The sequence below is a fragment of the Nicotiana attenuata genome, chromosome 6 (assembly GCF_001879085.1).
Source record: "Nicotiana attenuata strain UT chromosome 6, NIATTr2, whole genome shotgun sequence".
NCBI classification, from domain to species: Eukaryota; Viridiplantae; Streptophyta; class Magnoliopsida; order Solanales; family Solanaceae; genus Nicotiana; species Nicotiana attenuata.
The window spans coordinates 45,886,071-45,904,546 of NC_031994.1; positions in this window are offsets into that span (position 1 = coordinate 45,886,071).

The window sequence follows — 18,476 nt, forward strand, 5'->3', positions numbered from 1 at the left end:
CCGATCTCATAGTTATCCTGGAACTCCCGTATAATATGCGGGAGTTCAAGCATACTTATGCTGGAACTCCCGTATAATATGCGGGCGTATTTTCCGGATTTTGAACAGTGTTTTCGCTCAGATTTATCTTTACATGAAAAGTGGCTAAATTTCGATTACTTTTGAAACTGGGCTATTTTTGAATGACCAGTTGTAAATCTGGCTATTTTTAAATTTTTCCCAGTAAATCAACACCTTCATTACACTGGGTAAGAGGTATCCCATACAAACCTTTGGGTTTTAAGTAGCGTAAACTATAAAGTTGACCGATTGGTCCAAGCTAATTATATTTGCTAGCCTAACGGTATATAAAATATATATATTATATGTACATTAGGGGTGTACAAACCGAATCGAAATACCGCACCAAACCAAAAAGTCAAACCAAACCGATTAAAAAACCCGACTAGGTTTGGTTTGATTTGGTTTGGTATTGAGTAAAAAAAATCAAACCAAACCGACATATAAATATATAATTTTTATATATACTTTTAAGATTTTATATAGAATTTTCTTTAAAAAATGTCTAGAAATATTTGGGATTATCTTGCGGGATATAATATTTAATAGTATATGCTCCATATTTATTAACCGTAAATAATGGTTTGTATGTTCACTTTCTCATCAAGTGTTACTGAAATGCGTCAATCTCTTTGTTCTTCCATATTCATATCATTTGTTAAGATCTACTAAATTGAAATATCTTTTTCGAATGTGAAGTGAATTATTATTTAGGTATCATATTGATTTTTATGTTTAAATACTGAATTCAGTTAACCTTGAAAGTGTACATCAACGAAACATTATTGTCAGACGACTAAAAAAATAACTATTATGTGTTGTTAAGAAAATTCTCTCATAAGAATATTTTAATAGATAATATGTTTGTCAATTTTTTGTATTTTTACTAAACATATATTTACTTATAAAAAATTTAACAAATTAAAATTAAAATAATATTTAAGTAACCAAAAACCTGAAAAACCGACAAAACCGAACCAATCCAAACCGATATAGTTGGTTTGGTTTGATTTTGATAAAAACCGAACCAGCCCGGTCCATGTACACCCCTAATGTACATAATGCACATATAAACAAACAAAATATATATTTTGTCAGCTACTATACTATTTTTGAAAGCGACTCAAAATTATACATTTTTCTTTTAAAAGAGTATCCCAAATTAAGGGGTAACTTGAATCTCTACCCAATGTAATGTAAATTACCCAGTAACAAAACAAAGGCTAATCTAGTAGTTACAGTTTCGAGCAAAAAGTAAGGAGTACAACTAGTTAAACTCATAGATCTACCCTTTTAAAAAATTATATTTTATAGCTATCTTTTGATTTTTTATAGCCAAATATCTATTTATGGTCACCTCCTACCATTAAGCTATAAAATAAGCTTTGTATTATTTTTCTCTCTCCCCTCGAATTTCTAAATATCCCCTCAAAAGTGAAAGAAAGATAAATCTAAAAAGCAAGAAATTTTCATAAAGCGAAGAAAGATTTCCTCCATTTGAAAAGTGGTTGCCAATCGAGAAGTGGCTAGTCTGCTCGATTTCCTCCATTCTAATAATCAAAAGTGAAGAAAGATGAAGGAGATGAATAGCAAGAACGAAAAAGTGTTGAAACTCCATCTCAGTACAAGAAAGAAAGGTAATTCGATGCTTCCGAAACCAAGGGTCGACACATACTTCCAAAAGTCAATAATTGTAAGGATTAGTTACTGGATACTGATACTGCTTCAACGAGATGATATTAGGGTTATTCTTGAACAAAGACGACGGAGTTGGGGGCTGAGCAACTTGAATTTTCTGTTAATATTTTTCAATGTATCTCGCTGTATTTCCATGTATTTCATTGTATTCATTGTCGTTTTTTCCCATTGTATTTCAATGTATCTCGCTGTTTTCCATGTATTTCATTGTATTCATTATCTTTTTTTCATTGTATTTCAATATATCCCGTTGTATTCTATATATATCATTGTATTCACTGTATCGCTATATTCCATGAATGTATTCAAATATTTTTTTTAATTAATATAATTTATGTATTCATATGTATTATATAATTTCTCTGAAGATTGCTATGTTTTTGGGGTGTTTTTCGGTTGAGAATCTTTTTTATAACTGGAAATACAAAATTTGTGTGTTATAATTGAGTTTGTTGAGTTATATTAGGAGTCTATTATGTTAATTGATTCACTTTCCGTTTAAAAATAGTGTAATCCCCTATTCACGCCGTGAATACAGTCGAATACAATAATCTGTCCAGCTGTAATCCCATGTTTCACGCCATGAATACAGTCGAATACAATAATCTGTCCAGCTGTAATCCCACGTTTCACGCCATGAATACAGTCGAATACACTCGAATACAACAACTGAAATTAAGAGTTTTTGGAAATTTAAAGATGTTTGAATTTGATGGTATCGGGCCCGTATTTTGGTTCCGAAACCTGGTACAGGTCTTATATAATAATTAAGTTGAATCTTTGAAGTTTGGTAAGAATCGGAGTTCGTTTGGTATAAATCGGACCATTATTGGAGAAAAATGAAAATTTTGATGTTCTTGAGTAATTTTATGAATTTGAGGGTTAATTCATAGTTGTTAATGTTATTTTGATGATTTGATCGCACGAGCAAGTCCTTCTAATGTTTTTGGACTTGCGTGCATGTTTGGTTTGGAGCCCCGAGGGCTCGGGTGGGTTTTGGATAGGCCACAGAGTGGAATTGGACTTAGGAAAACTGCTGGTGTGATGTAGGTCTGCAGGCTTCGCAATATCGAAGCTTGGCTCGCAAATGCGAGCTCGCATTTGCGAAGAAATATCGCAATTGCGAAGATGGGTTGGGCAGGGAGACCTTCGCATTTGCGAAGCTCAATGTCGCAAATGCGACTTCAGCAGGGATCGCAATTTGCGAACAATGGTTCGCATTTGCGAAGAAAGCAGGGCAGGCCTACCTTCGCATTTGCGAAGCCTGGGCCGCAATTGCGAGTTCGCATTTGCGAACCTGACATTGCAAATGCGATATCTGCACCTGTGCAAATTATAACTTAGACGAAATTTCTTCATTTTTCAAACTCTCTCAAACCCTAAACTCTCTTGGGCGATTTTCCAAAGACAAGTTCTTCTCCAAATCATTAGTAAGTCATTTCTAACTCATTTTCTTCAATCTATAACATCTTTTTACATGATTTAAATTCAAAATCAAGGGTTTTTCATGGGAAATTAGGTGATTTTGGATAGAACTTAAGATTTTCAAATTTTGGGGATTTGGACCTCGATTTGAGGTCCGATTTCAAAACAAATTATATATTTGAGTTCGTGGGTGAATGGGTAATCGGGTTTTGGTTCGTACCTCGGGTTTTGACCAAGCGGGCCCGGGGTCAATTTTTGACTTTTTGGGGAAAATGATAGAAAACCTATAATTTAGCATTGGGATTGAATTCTTTAGCATTTATTGATGTTGTTAAATTAATTTGCGTTAGATACAAGTAAATTGGAGGCGAATTCTAAAGGAAAAGCGGTGTTTGAGGCTTGAGTTGGCCGTGGAAGTTCGAGGTAAGTGGTTGGTCTAACCTTAGCTTGAGGGAATAGGTGTTGTGCCTTATTTGCTATGTGCTAGTGTAGTGTACGACGTATAGGTATGGTGACGAGTATCTATACGTTGGTGTCAAGCATGCCCGTGGGTCTTAAATTGTGATCGTTGTGTTTCTTAATAAGTGCTACGTATGCTTAAATTGTTGATTATCCATGTTGAGTAAGATTTATGATTTTCTTCTTGGTATTTGGTTTTTGTTGAGCATTGACTCTAGTTGAGGTTCAATTGTGAAGTTGATTATTGGTACAAGTTTGGTTATAGTTGATTCCCTTGCCGGGACGTATTTATACTTATTGTTGATTCCCTTACCGGGATATTGTTGTTGCTATTGTTTGGGTGAGAAAAGAGTGATAAAGCACGAAGGGTGATGCCGTGCACATTTATGCATATTTATACTTATGCATATGGTGAGGAAAGAGTGATAAAGCACGAAGGGTGATGCCGTGTACATTTACATTGATATTGATGCATATGGCGAGGAAGAGTGATAAAGCACGAAGGGTGATGCCGTGCACATTTCTAATATTTATATGGTGAGGAAGAGAGATAAAGCACGAAGGGTGAAGCCATGCACATTTTCATTACTTGATTGCATTGGTGAGGATTGAGAATAAAAGCACGAAGGGTGATGCCGTGCACTTATTGCCTGTTTGTTATGATTTCTTGGGTTCAAATACCTTAATTGTCTTATTCCACTATTACTGTCATTCTTTATGTTGGTATTTCCCCCATAGCATGTTACCCCTCCCCCGTTACTTTTGAATTACTTCTATTACTGTTATTCTGCTAGATACCGTGTGATTGCAGGTTAATTATTTGTTGTGTCCTAGCCTCGTCACTACTTCACCGAGGTTAGGCTCCACACTTACCAGCACATGGGGTGGGTTGTGCTGATACTACACTCTGCACTCTTTTGTGCAGATCCCAGTACTGGAGCATACGGACCTTAGCTAGGGGTTGCTGCCTTCAGTCCATCGGAGACCCAAGGTAGTTCTGCAGGCGTCCGCAGGCCTTGGCGTCCCCTTCCTATCTTGTTTATTTCTGTTCTTTTCTATTTCAGAGACAGACATGTACTTTCTTGTTCAGACCCTATTTGTAGTTTTTCTTAGATAGTCCGTGAGATTGTGACACCAGTTCTGGGTGATTTATGTTTATGGATTCGTATTGGTATTTGCTAAATTGTTAAATTTTGTCCTTCCGCATTATTATTTACGCTGTTTATAATTTGGTAACTTGAAATTGTTAAGAGATTAAAAATGAAAAGGGTAAATTAATCGGAATTGTTGGCTTGCCTAGCTTTCACTAGTAGGCGCCATCACGACTCCCGAGTGTGGGAAATCCGGATCGTGACAAGGTGGTATCAGAGCTCTAGGTTGCTTAGGTCTCACAATTCACGGACAAGCTTGGTAGAGTCTGAGGGACCGGTACAGAGACGTCTGTGCTTATCCCCAAAGGCTACAGAGTTAGGAACAGTTTCACTTCTATTCTTCTCTGTCGTGCGATTTGGTTTCTCAATGCTAATTGAACTTCTACTCTGTTCTTTCGCAGATGGCGAGAACACGTGCTTCTTCATCCGCTGACCAGCAGCCCGATCCCCTAGTAGCAGCTCCCATGAGGGGCAAAGGACGAGGCCGAGGCCGTGCTAGGGGCCGAGGCAGGGGCAGAGCTCAGTCAAGAGCTACAGCACCAGCGGCGGAGCCTCAGGTAGAGTTTGATGATGAGGTTTCGGCCCAGACAGTTCCGGTGGGCCCAGCTCAGGTCCCAAAGGGGTTCATCGCTACCCCGGTACTCCAAGATGCTCTGGTCTGTCTAGTGGGCCTTATGGAGAGTGTCACTCAGGCAGGCTTACTTCCTATAGCACCTGTCGTGCCCTCTTTTTTCCCTTTTGGATAGGGAAGTCCGGGTTTTGACATTCATGGGGGAACAACTCTTTTTCTTTTGGGAATTGGGTATTTGAAGAGTCGCCACCTAACGGATTATGGTGCGTTAGGGCACCTAGAGTAATTAGCTCATGTAACTAGTTTGCATTACTAGAGATTAGGGTAAGGGCTCGAAATAACCTTGAGGGGAAGGTGTTAGGCACCCCTCGCGGTCCACAACGGTGGGTCCCGGCCGAACTTAAACTATATGAATTAGTCAAATAACAAGTAAGCAAGTATTTGCAAATAAAGTAGCTTTCCCCATCTAAATGCATATATGGTCAAGGAAATTTGAATTGCGAAGATAAAAGAGGTTTGGACAGCTTATACATGTATAAGTAAAGAAAAGGAAATTTAGAGAATTTAAACACATACGAGAATTGGGAATGGGAAGTCCTAAGTTGATTAGCCTACAGGATCATACCCATGCAATGCCCGGTAATCACTCCTCAATGAAATGGGTTACACGTGACATTAGCGCACATGTCATCATATCCTTTTACTACCCATTACTCCCTCCCCCCTTAGTGGTTATAAGCGAGTTTATTTAACGACCTCTAAGCGTGCTGCTACCCGTCCCTTCCTTGTGGTCCTGGAGGAATTTGGGACCTCTAAATCTGGACAGTTCTAAAAAACCTAAGGTTTATAAAAGGTAAAAATCTAGGCGACAGGCAAATAACATATAGGACAAGCAAATAAAGACAAGCAGTTAGAAGGCTCACATTTACCTCCGCATGTATATAGGCAAACAAACAACACGTCTAAAACACAGGTTTTGAAGAAAGTTCAGAAATCCTAAGAACATGGTATCTAGATGAATGTAATAGATTCAGGATATGCATAAGGAAAGTTGCAAAATCCTAACCAGTTTGCCTACTGATTTTATAGCCTGTTAAACCTAGATAATTTCACACATAAACAGAACTGGTTTCAATTTAACGCCCTAAGGTTTGCCTAAGTGTGTATATGCAGTCACAATTCTGGAAAACATTTTGAAGTCCTTTATCCTATAGGCATGCTTTCTGGTGACATTAATTAACACAACGTTGAAGACGAGTAGGATAATTAATTAAACTGATTCAGAACCTATAGGCGTGAGTTCTAATTAAACTGATTTTAGATCCCATAGGCATGATTTCTAAAGAGACAGATTTGAACATATGCCGTAATGGAAACTGAACCTTAGTTATTTTATTCCCTATAGGCATGGTGTCTAATCATGTAAAATAAAACAGGCAGAACTTATTTGAACCAAAGCAAAATCCTATAGGCATATTATCTAACAAAACACATTTGAACTAAAATGAACCCTATAGGCATGTTATCTAACAGAACACATTTGAACCAAAGTAAAATCTATAGGCATTATATCTACCCAACCTTACCCACAGTATGCAACTACCCTCCCTTTTCACTAGTCACCCCAATATCTGTTTACACTTAATTATTACAGACCAATGATTGAAAAAATTACATAAATAGAATATAAATTAAGCTACAGGGATCCTGAAGTAGGCCCAAAGCAAATCCTGGTGTACCAGGCCTTTACTAGTCTCAAATGCCCAAGATTTATTGCCATATTTGTGTCCAGGTGTGTCAGCGTTCCCTAAGGACCTCAAGGATCCCGGGCAGTGCTCAAAGCTAGTCTTTCTCAAATAAAGACTGATTATGTGCAGTGTGGAAAAGCCAGCCCTAATATGCCAGAGTTCGGAGAGATCTCAGGGATCTCTAAGCAGTATACATACCAGAGGGGCAGGACTTAATAACCTAAGAATAAGTAAGAGTGCTTGACATGATTTGAAAGAGTTTTGCTAAACAGTATGGAGAGGATTCTTAGAAGTAAATAGGTTTTCTGAAAAAACTAGTACTGATTTAGAGGTAAAAACAGCTTGAGAAAAATTTAAAAACACTTTAAAGTCAAACACAAATCACAAAAACAACCATTATTCAGAAACACTTGGCAAGCAGGTTCCACACAAGGAAAGAGGGGTTGGGGACACATAGAATACACCTTAGTGTATAGTGGAGCACATAAACAACAGGGTGCATAGAATTCTTAAGCGGTTCTAGAGAACTAATAGGTTAGATATAATGTAAGTCATTGAAACATGAAGCAAAGATCACAGCAGAAACATGTTGAGGATACATAAACAACACAACTAGAGTTACCCTAGAGAGACTAGATAACTTAGCAGGAGTAAGGCAGAACAGGCAAGAACTTAAATGGACATACTAGGCAAGTAACAACAAGTGTAGACATGCTAATCACACACTTAATCAAAACAAAGTTTAGGCATTCTAGATAAACAGTAGTCAGGAAAACATGGTAATCACATATGGAACAAGACAGTGTTAGACATGTTAAACAAGACAGAAGCAGGAATGAACTCAAGACTGATGAACTAAGGCAGTAAATAAACACATAGGTTTAGATTCTAAAATTTAATCAGAGGCATACCAGTTAGGGAAAGAGAACACAAGATGTAAGATAGGTATTGTGCAATTTCTAGCCTTGGCTTACAGCCGGCAAGACTAATGAAGATCACAAGTAGCAGGAAGAATAGAGAGCTTTTTAGAGTGTAAGAGTAGTGGTGAAATAATGTTCATGTCTAAGAAGTTAAATAAAAGAGTTTATATAGTGGTCCAAGAGTAGAGCAAATAAGGTAAAGTAATCAATAATTAGCAATTAAGGGATCTCAAAATCAATCACACAAAGAGGTTCAGCATAGTCTTCTCCTTTAATTGAGGAAAGTTAGCCAACGGTAATGATAGGAACTAGTTAAGGCAAGAGGTTCAATCAGACTGAGTAAAGAAGTAAAGAATAAGAGGCCTTATTAAAGAAAGGAGTTCAAATCAAACCAAATAAATAACTTCAGAATAAAATAATCAAGGGTTTAATTAAGGAAAGAATCATGTAAAGAATCAGTAAATATACAGCAGTCAAATAAGGCAAGAGCGACCAATTAAGGTCATAAACATGGAAATAATCAAGAATCATGCACACGAAATTCTGACAGAGCAAATCACTCAACAATACATATCAATTCTCATAAACAAAATAGGTTGAGTAAAACTTTTAGGAACACAGAGAATTTAGACGAAAAATAATTCAAAACCCTAACTTGAAAACGCTTAAAGAAGGAAAACAGCCATGGAAAACTTGAAAGCATATCAACACATAGAGGTTTGAACAAACAGAAATCATAGAAATCAAAACCTAAAATAGTGTAGTGTTTAAAAACCGGTTAGTAGTAGAGAAGTAAAAGAACCTAAAAGAATAGCCATGGAAGTTTGAAAATACTTCAGATACCCAGAGGTTCGACCAACGAACAAAAACAAACCCTAATATAACAAAAAATGTTCAAAAATTGATTAATCAGTAAAGAAATAAAGGAGCCTTATGGAAAGAGCAATGATGAACTCAAATCATTCCAGATCTACAAGGATCTGGATGGATTCAGGTCCAAATGCTAGGTTTTGAAGAAAAGAGAGAGGGTAAAGAGAAACTGGCCCTTGAATCAAAGATTTGAGCCGTGAAACTTTGATAGAAAGCACTCACAGACCATAGACAGGCTCTTTGAAGAGTTTTGAATGAGATCTGGACCAGATCTCTTCGAGGTCCTTCCACGAAACCACACAATCGAGCAACCAGGGGAGATAGGAGACAAGTAGAGGCCTCGTACAGCCATGGGAAGCCATAGATCGAGTAGGAATCAAGGGGATTAGGGATGGTTCTAGGTGGCGGCGGATAGGGTTAAGTTTGGTTTTAGAGAGAATTGGAGAGGAGGGGGTTTTAGGGGCGGCGGGTGTAAGCAAAAGTGGTTAGGGTTTGGGGGTCATTGGGACTAAAAAAGGAAATGGGTGATGGTGGCCGTTGATCTCTATGATCAACGGCCAGGATTAAAGGGTTTTGGTGCCGGGTTGGATGATATGGGTTTGGGCTGGATATATTTGGGTTGGTTTTTGATTTAATTGGGATTGGGGGTGTTTAATTTAGGCTAAAATCCGAAAATAAGAGGGCCATTTATTAAATGCCCATTTAGTTGATAAAACATATTTTTTTAAAATAACTAATAGGTTGTAAAAAATGATTTTCATTCTTGGAAATATTTTAAAATAACTACTTGATATTTTAAAAATATAAGAGGATATTTTCTGGTAAAATAATGTAATAATACATGCATAGGCTATAATTGCAAAGTAATTGCAATTGCATCCTAAAAATACAAATGTGGCTATTTATGCAATAATTGAAACTCAGTACAAATGCAAATGATAAAATTAATCCACAAAAATATAAAACTATTTGTGATGCAATCAATGATTGTTTTATACATAAAATGCTGGGATACATTAATTAAAATATTTTTAAAATGCAGAAATTGTATGAAAAATACTAATTAATGCCAAGGCGTAGTTTTGAAAATGTTTTAGGGAAAAATTGGGTATCAACAGCTGCCCCTCTTTACCGGGGAAGAATGAAAGAGTTTTCGGGTAAAGAAATGATGGCCAATTTTGATCGGATGTGATGTTTTGAAAGATAGAGGTCGGACTCTGGTCTTTGAGCTGCCTACATATTCCTGGTTTTACAGCAATCAGGCCATGTGTAGTTCTGGATCCATCGGCGGGATATACCGATGAAGTCTTTGCAAGAACGGATACGAGATTTCGGAATAGGTGGTTATGATGAATGGTCAAGTTTGAGATAGTTGAAGGAACTGGAGCGAGTTCGCTCCTGCTGGGATAGCGGTTGCTTATCGGTAGCCTGCAGATAAAGAGACGCTACAAACATGTATTTGTGCGAAAATTTAAACATGATGCAGATTCCCTTTGGACCATGAAAGTTGTCTTCGGACGGTTAAGGATGACGTCCTCAGACCATGATGTCCTGGGCCATGAATTGTTCAGTAAGGGATTCGCAGGCCATGAAATGATGTTCTCGGGCCATGAAGATGGTGCCTCCAAACCATGACGCCTTTGAATAATGATATGCAAATTTGAGAGATCCTCAGGCCATGGCATGGTGTCTTTCGGCTATGAGGATGAAGCCTTCGGACTATGACGCCTTTGGACAGATTGGCGATATTTCAGCCCATGAGATGCAATAATATGATGTTAACAAGACAAGGCTTAGTCTTGTGAAATAAAGGGCAGAGCTTAGCCCGATAGGAAAGCAAATAGATAGTACCGGGGTAGAGCAATATTCAAGGAGGGACAGTGCTTAGTCCCATGCAAATGGGGAGGCAGGGATTAGCCTCATGCAGATATGGAGGCAGGGATTAGCCTCATGCAGATGTGGAGGCAGGGATTAGCCTCATGCAGATATGGGGGCGGGGATTAGCCTCATGCAGATATGGGGGCGGGGATTATCCTCATGCAGATATGGAGGCAGGGATTAGCCATCATGCAAATATGGAGGCAGGGATTAGCCTCATGCAGATATAGAGGCAGGGATTAGCCTCATGCAGATATGGAGGCAGGGATTAGCCTCGTGTAAATAAGGAGGCAGGGATTAGCCTCATGAAGATATGGAGGTAGAGATTAGCCTCATGCAAATACAGAGCCAGGGATTAGCCTCATGCAAATGTGGAGGCAGGGATTAGCCTCATGCAAATATGGAGGCAGGGATTAGCCTCATGAAAATAAGGAGGCAGGGATTAGCCTCATGCAAATATGGAGGCAGGGATTAGCCTCATGCAGATGTGGAGGCAGGGATGCAAATATGGAGGCAGGGATTAGCCTCATGCGAATATGGAGGTAGGGATTAGCCTCATGCAAATATGGATGCAGGGATTAGCCTCATACAAATATGGAGGCAAGGATTAGCCTCATGTAAATACAGAGGCAGGGATTAGCCTCATGCAAGTATGGAGGCAGGGATTAGCCTCATGCAAGTATGGAGGCAGGGATTAGCTTCATGCAGGATGCGGGACGGGGCTTAGTCCCATGCAAAGAACAAATATCAAATAAGGGTAGAATGTTTCTTAGCTGAGGATACGTCCAGTGTCTGGTGGCCCGTTCGATAGTGATTTTGCTTTCTGTACCTATGTTTGCGAATGCTATCGCTACGTCAGATGTGACTGCACTCAAAGAAAAATTGTAAGTTCCGTAAGGGAAGGTTGGTTTGTGCCTTTGTCTGCTGGCTTTGCTATGCTCCGTTCCGGAGGCCTCGTTTGAGTTTCCCTGGGTAACACCTGACTGTACGAAAATAGAGTTTCGAAAATATGCAATTATTGATAAAAATAGAGTTGTTTAGAAACATATTGAAATATCAAGTAATTTTAGAAGAACTAGTGACTGTGACACATTTCAGAGACACTGCAGCTTTCTTATGTTAGAATTTTGAGGGTCCTCCTCAAAATTCTGCCCCAGTTTGATAGATGATCCTTCGGCCGTTTGCGGGTAATGAGCCTTGTTGACCCTTCTTCGGAATTTTGAGAACCCTTCTCAAAATTCTACCCCAGTTTCTCAACCGATTTCTGACTGTCTGGCATATGTTGGCGTGGTTGGACTTGCTCCGGAATTTTGAGGGTCCTCCTCAAAATTCTGTCCCAGTTTCTGATCTTAGGGGAAAATGAAAATTTTATTATGATACGACCGAACCCACAGGGCTGCCTACGTATCCCCTCTTAAACGGGAATCAGGTCAAGCGTAGTTCAATTACATAAATGAGAAAATGTAAATAGTCAAGCATAGTATCTCTTGACTGCATCTGAATTGTTTGGTTTTGGCCAGACTTCTCCGTCCATTTCTGCAAGTATGAGCACTCCTCCTGTTAGCACCCTGTGAACCATATAAGGACCTTGCCAGTTGGGAGAGAATTTCCCTTTGGCTTCATCTTGATGTGGGAAGATCTTCTTTAGCACTGCTGCCCTGGTGCAAATTGTCTTGGTTTGACTCTTTTATTGAAAGCTTTGGACATTCTATTTTGATAAAGCTGACCATGACATACTGCGTTCATTCTTTTCCCGTCTATAAGGGCCAATTGCTCATAGCGGCTCTTTATCTATTCTGCATCGCTGAGTTCAGCTTCCTATATGATTCTTAAAGAAGGAATCTCTACCTCGGCTGGGATGACAACTTCGGTACCATAAACCAGCATATAAGGAGTTGCCCCAATTGATGTGCGAACTGTAGTGCGGTACCAACAGAGCAAAAGGTAGCTTCTCGTGCCATTGCTTATGGTTTCCTACCATCTTCCTTAGTATCTTCTTGATGTTTTTGTTGGCGGCTTCTACGACTCCATTCATATGAGGTCTATAGGCTGTAGAATTCTTGTGCTTGATTTTGAAAGTTTCACACATGGCTTTCATCAGATCACTGTTGGGATTGGCGGAATTGGCAGTGACAATAGACTCGGGAACTCCGAATCGACAAACAATACGATCTTTGACAAAGTCTGCGACGACTTTCTTGGTTACAACTTTGTAAGATGCAGCCTCTACCCATTTTGTAAAGTAATGAATGGCTACCAGAATAAACCTATGCCCGTTTGAAGCGGTAGGCTCGATAGGACCGATGACATCCATTCCCCAGGTGGCGAATGGCTAAGGCGAGCTTGTTGCATTGAGCTCATTTAGAGGCACTTTTATCATATCGTCATGCACTTGACATTGGTAACATTTGCGGACATACTGGACGCAGTCTGTCTCCATAGTCATCCAGAAGTATCCGGCCCTAAGTATCTTCTTGTCCAAGACGAAACCGTTCATATGCGGGCCGCAGGTCCCAGCATGTATCTCCTCAAGTAGTTTAGAAGCTTCTTTTGCGTCGACACATCTTAGCAATCCCAAATCAGGAGTTCTTCTGTACAAGTTTCCTCAGCTGTTGAAGAATTGATTGGACAATCTTCGGAGCGTGCGTATTTGAATGTGGTTCGCATGCTCCGGATATTCTCCTTTTGCCAAATACTCTTTGATGTCATGGAACCAAGGTTTTCCATCCGTCTCCTCCTCGACGTGGGCAAAATACGCCGGTTGGTTATGAATTCTCACTGGGATGGGATCGGTGAAATTCTTGTCCGGGTGTTGTATCATAGATGACAAGGTGGCCAAAGCATCGGCAAACTCGTTCTGAATTCTGGGAACATGCCAAAACTCTATCTTCGTGAACCTTTTTCTCAATTCCCGCACATGGTGCAGATATGGCAATATCTTGGAATTTTTGGTGGCCCACTCTCCTTGTACCTGGTACACAAGCGGATCTGAATCGCCGATTATCAACATCTCCTAAACATTCATGTCAATTGCCATATTGAATCCTAGTATACAGGCTTCGTACTCTGTCATGTTGTTGGTACAGGGAAATCTGACCCGTTTCTGATACCAAAACTGCTCCAATGCCCACTCCTTTGAAATTTGCGGCTCCATCGAAGAACATCCTCCAACCGTCGTATGTTTCGGTAATGTCCTCTCCTACGAATGACACCTCTTCATCAGGAAAATATGTTTTCAAGGGTTCGTATTCTCCTCCCACCGGATTTTCAGCAAGATGATCTGCCAATGCTTGTCCTTTGACCGCCTTTTGAGTTACGTAGACGATATCGAACTCACTCAACAGTATCTGCCACTTGGCTAACTTTCCAGTCGGCATAGGTTTCTGAAATATGTACTTCAAAGGATCCATCCTGGATATGAGGTACGCGGTGTAAATATGTGATTTTTGACCCTCCCCAAGATTTTACATATTTTAGCATTTAAATAATTAGTTTAGGTCTAATATACCTATTTCAACTAGTTTTGACTCTTTTACTTTATTTTATCGCAAAAAATGAAAATTACAAAAAAATAGTTTCGTTAATGTTTTGTAGTCATACTATTTTACTAGGATTCTTATTTTTAGTATAATCTTTGAAAAAAATACAAAAATAATTGCTAATTTTATCCCCATTTTGGTACATAAGCTAAGGTTAGCTAGTAAGTTTATAGATTTTTTACTTTTTAGAAAATAGGAAGAATTAAGCTTGGGCTTGTTGATTTGTCTCTCTTGAATTTAAGTACTCATCTAGCCCAATTTTGAGCCCAAATTCGGATAGACCATTCCCCTTAACCCTAAGCCGCTTCCCATAAATACATAGAAAAGCTAAAGAAAAAGGGAAGAAAAATAAATAAAAAAACCATACAAAAAAAGATCAGACCTAACGAAAATCTCAGAAAAAGCATTCTAACCTAGAGACCCTAGAGTACATCCTCCGTTTTCGATCAAGCAAAGACCCCCCACCCCTGAACCATCATCTTCTTCACAATACAAAACAACCATAATACAAGACCGAAGCAAAGACCCCCCCCTCCCCCCCCCCCCACGCCAGATCTCGATCTTCTTCAACACTGTTCTCTGCCTAAACTCACACGAACACAACCAATCGCAGAACCCAAACGACCCCTTTCGTTTGAGTTTTAGTCACACACAAACACACACCTACGATAAGGAAACACACACAGCGGACAGTGAGAACAGAGGAAATGAACGGACGGGATTTTTCTCATTCTGATTTCGGATTCAAATCCTTTTGATTTTCATGTCGAATTCTGGTTTCTTCTGATTTTCGATTCGGATTCCTATCTGAGGTGTTAGTAGAGGTCGAGTTCGTTAGTTCAAGTCCCTATAGCGATTTGTTGCTGTTTTCGTTCAAATTTTCATTGCCGGATTCACATGTACATGCTGATTTTCACATAGTGAAAGAGTTGGCTTTAACAACCACGATTTCGTTTTATCTTGTGTATACTGCTCAGAGGGAAATTTTTTATTGAAGAGAGCTCTCTTTAAGCAAAAACCTCTTGAATCTCGAGTAAAAAAGGAAAACGCAGAGTTTAAATCTTCTGTTCTATTATGCTCTTCTTTTTCTGCTTCTGCTGATTTTGCATAAGTGCCATTTTTATGTCCCTTTGTATTTACAAGGTGACAACTGATTTGCACAAATGGGATACTGAAATGGACTTATATGGTTATTGCAATTAAGAAAATACCAAGATGTTTTGGTTTCTTTTGATTCAATATCATTTCGAAAAGAACAAAATCAAAACAGAAACAAAGTTGGAGTTTTAATATCGGAAGTTCATTGCTTGAGCTCGTTTGGGGCTGAATCAGGGTTTGTTTGAGTTTTGCGGTGCTAAGTCGAGTTCCGTTCACGGTTTGTCGCATTTATGAGTTCAAAACAGTGAAACAATCAATTTTCCGACTATATTGAGGTCAACTCTTTCATTCTCTATTTGTTTATTCGAGCTTAATGTTAATTATTTGTTTGGTGATGCGATCCCGCTATTTCTGTAATTATTCTCCGTGGTTTTGAATTTGCCTGCTCGGTTATCTGCTCGTGTTTACTCGAATTGGTGATAGCTGAACATGATTTTGTCACAGTATAGAAATTGGGTTGCTATTCATCAACTGAACTATGTCAAATTAGATTAAAGGGGCTCGGGTGTGCATTTCATGTGACCCTGCTATAATTTCGAATAATAACAATAAAAATAAACATGTTATAAATCCGGGTGTGCATTTTATGTGGTCCGACTTCAATTTCCAATAATGTTAAATAAATAAACATGCCGTGAACCGTGGTGCATTTCATGTAGCGTGGCTTACGATGTGTTTTCAAAAAACAAATAAGTGTCTGACGATTATGAATTTTCCTAAAAACATTAAAAGCGGTTAGAAAGTTAAAAATGCATGTAGGTTTAAAATGTGTAATTAATCAGATAATTAGGCCAATAATAATAGTTGAGTGACCGTGCTAAAACCACGGAACCCGGGAATGCCTAACACCTTCTCCCGGGTTAGCAGAATACCTTACCTAGATTTCTGTGTTCGCAGACCATATATCAGAGTCAACTTCCTCGATTCGGGATTTTAAACCGGTGACTTGGGACACCATAAATTATTCCAAGAGGCGACTCTGATAAATATAAATAATCCCGTTTCGATTGTCACTTAAATTTGGAAAAAAAACCCTATACCCCTTTCGGGGGTGTAAAAAGGAGGCGTGACACGTGGTATAGGCATAGAAGTAATGCCTCAACTTCTGGGCTATCCATGTCAAATCACAGCAAGTGCGTTCCAACAGAGCGTACCGTGCTTCGTAAGGTGTGAACTTCTTACTCAAGTAGTATATGGCTTGCTCCTTTCTCCCTGTCTCGTCATGTTGTCCCTTAACACATCCGAAGGCTCCATCCAATACAGATAGATAGAGTAGCAACGGCTGTCCTTGCTCTAGTGAGACCAAGACTGGTGGTGTGGACAGGTACTCCTTGATTTTGTCGAAAGCATTCTGACAACCCTCGGTCCAGCTGGTTTCGGCATCTTTCCTCAGCATTTTGAAGATGGGTTCACACATGAATGTGGACTGTGCTATAAAGCGACTGATATAGTTGAGACGTCCTAGGAAACTCATCACGTCCTTTTTGCTCCTAGGTGGTGGTAACTCCTGAATAACCTTAACTTTAGACGGGTCCAACTCGATCCCTCGATGGTTGACAATGAATCCCAGTAACTTTCCTGCGGGAACCCCGAATGCACACTTTGCGGGGTTCAATTTTAAGTTGTACCTCCTTAACCTGTCAAAGAACCTTTTCAAGTCCGCTATGTGATCCGCGTCCCTCTTAGATTTTATATTGACGTCGTCCACATACACCTCTATTTCTTTTTTATCCCCCGTCGCACGCGGCTACGAAGCAGTCAAGATACTCATTTGTTGAATAAAAACTTGTCATAATCAGAAGGAAGAGAGCGGCCCCCAACCCCAAAAGGTTCCTTTGGAAAAGCTCTTTCTCCCTCCTAATTATGGTAGTCGTGGTTGATTCGAGGATCTTACGCGGCGGAGCGAACTCTTCTATCGTGTTGCATTTTCTCTGGCGGACCCCCCCCCCCCCCGGTCCATCGTACTGGAGCGATTCGAGAAGAACGATTAGGCTCATATACTATCCTTTCTACAATGCCTATAGACGAAGTGCTTCGTTTCAGATCAATTCTTCGCTGCAATCGCTTCGATCCACCCCCTCGGTGAAAAACCGTAATACGCCTTGAGGAATTCCTACCAGCAGACTTCCCTGTACTCGAAGATGGTTTTCATGGCTCTCATGTAGGTAGCCCCGGCATTCTTTAGACCAAATGGCATCATCTTGTAGCAGTATACCCCCCATGGTGTAACAAAAGCTATTTTCTCTGCGTCTTCCTTCGTCCATCCAGATCTGGTGATAACCCGCAAAGAAATGTGCAAAGGATTGGAGTTCATGCTTAGCGCAATTGTCGATCAAGATGTGTATATTTGGCAGTGGAAAGTCGTCCTTGGGACTTGCTCTGTATAAGTCTCGATAGTCAACATATACTCTGACCTTCCCATCCTTCTTCGGAACTGGTACAATGTTGGTTAACCAGGTTGGGTACTCAACCACCCTGAGAACTTTGGCTTTGATCTACTTAGTAACTTCCTCCTTTATTTTCAAGCTCATATCTGGTTTAAACTTTCTGAGTTACTGCTTTACTGGCGAACATATGGGATTAGTAGGCAACTTGTGAGCCACTATGGACGTGCTTAAACCGGTCATGTCATCATACGACCATGCGAAAATTTCCTCATATTCCTTTAAGAAACGAATGTAATCCTCTTTCTCTGCCGGTGATAAGTGAATGCTGATGCGAGTCTCCTTGATGGTATCGACGTTCCCCAAATTTACTGCTTCGGTTTCGTCCAGGTTAGACTTAGGCTTATTCTCAAAGTTTTCAACCTCCCTAACAACTTCCTTGGGTATTTCATCTTCTTCATCCGAATCATTACCCTCATATTGTGTTGCCTTATTACATGTCACAGTCACCGGTTCATCAGGAAAAGCAATAATAATGCTGTAAAAAAAAGTGTAAAAAATAACAATGAATAATAAAGAGCAATGCATTTGATTAAAACTGAAAAACATCCAGAC